This window comes from Gossypium raimondii, chromosome 6, assembly GCF_025698545.1.
Source record: "Gossypium raimondii isolate GPD5lz chromosome 6, ASM2569854v1, whole genome shotgun sequence".
NCBI lineage: Eukaryota > Viridiplantae > Streptophyta > Magnoliopsida > Malvales > Malvaceae > Gossypium > Gossypium raimondii.
This window is the reverse complement of record NC_068570.1, coordinates 25,965,666-25,967,116: the sequence shown is the minus strand read 5'-3', so window position 1 is coordinate 25,967,116 and position 1,451 is coordinate 25,965,666. Positions and strand designations below refer to the sequence as shown.

Below are 1,451 nucleotides of genomic sequence, written 5' to 3'. Positions count from 1 at the left end.
GTTGCACAATGATGGCTTATAGAAATTGGATTTCAGCCCTTGCCTTCCTCAATTTTGGTTCTGGTTACCCATGTAATACACAGATTTTGGGTTCGATAGACATTCTTCGAACAAATGTCCTTACCCACAATAAACACAGGTTATTTTCAAATTGATTCAGTGGTTGTACTGCAAAACTATTACACCCATTAGTAGTAAGATTTTTTAACATTGAGGATATTGATGATACTTGAGATGCGAGTGAAGTAAGAGCGTCTACTTCATGTATTCCAGCAATTGGTCTTCTTGATGCTGCTCGATTGGTTGGCCATTGATAATTGTTGCTGGCAATCCTCTCAATGATTTTATAAGCCTTATTATAAGACTTAGAAAGGAGAGAACCATTAGCAGAAGTGTCCACTACCATCCTCGTGTGAGCATTGAGACCATTATAAAATGTCTCAAGTTGTATGCAATGTGGGATTCCATGATTTGGGCACTTTCGTAATAATTCTTTGTACCTTTCCCATGCCTCATACAATGACTCATCATCCATTTGTTGGAAAGTAGTGATCTCGTTCCTCAACTTAACATTCTTGCTAGGCGGGAAATACTTCATAAGGAATTGTTCTGCTAACTCTTGCCATGTTGAAATTGAGTTTGGTGGTAATGAGTTCAACCACGCTCGAGCCCTGTCCCTTAATGAATATGGGAACAGCTTCAATCGTAGTGCATCTTCAGGTACTTTGGCTAACTTGAAAGAATTGGTCACTTCTATAAACAATCTTAAGTGTAAGTGAGGATCTTCGGTAGGCATTCCACTGAATTGGCCCACTTTCTGAAGAATCTAAAACATGAGTGGCTTCAACTCAAACTATTGTGTCTCAGTTTCGAGCTTCCTAATACCCAGATTAAGATCATGAAATACTGGCACAACATACTGTCTTAAAGCTTTATCCCTATCATCAGCAATAAGGACAGGATTTTGAACAAGGTTTGCTTCGTTTCCTTGATTCAGATTTTCGAAGTTCATTTCTTCAGTCATTCTCTGACTGGCTTGTCTTCTTCACTGTCGAAAAGTTCATTCAATCTCATGGTCTATTGGGAGTAAATCAATGATTCGGTCAATACTCATAAACAACTAAAATAATCACAGAAAAAATTAACGAAGTTAAAATAAGAACAGAAAAATAAACCAAAATGCAAAACTAACAACGGTGCCAAAAACTTGGAACGGCGGAAATGTGCAAGTGTATACAATCACAACAAGTAATAAAGTGACAAGTAAATGTCGAGTTATTGTACCCACAGGGACTATGAAAAGAATTATTTATGAATGCTATTTAAAACATTTTGGTGAAGAAAAATATTTTGTTTGAAGAGGGTGATTAAAAACTAAGATTTTAAACTTAGTGAACTAAATAAATAAATCTCAAATGCACAATTTCAAAATAATTGTGTTAGATTAATTA

At 35.9% G+C, this 1,451-nt stretch overlaps 1 non-coding gene across 1 annotated transcript; it reads left to right on the top strand.

The window, feature by feature from the left end:
• Positions 1-461: 461 nt before the first annotated feature.
• On the top strand, positions 462-568 carry LOC128042078 (small nucleolar RNA R71). The gene has a single exon (XR_008197286.1). It is a non-coding gene; the product is annotated as a small nucleolar RNA R71 (small nucleolar RNA).
• The last annotated feature ends 883 nt before the right edge of the window (positions 569-1,451 follow it).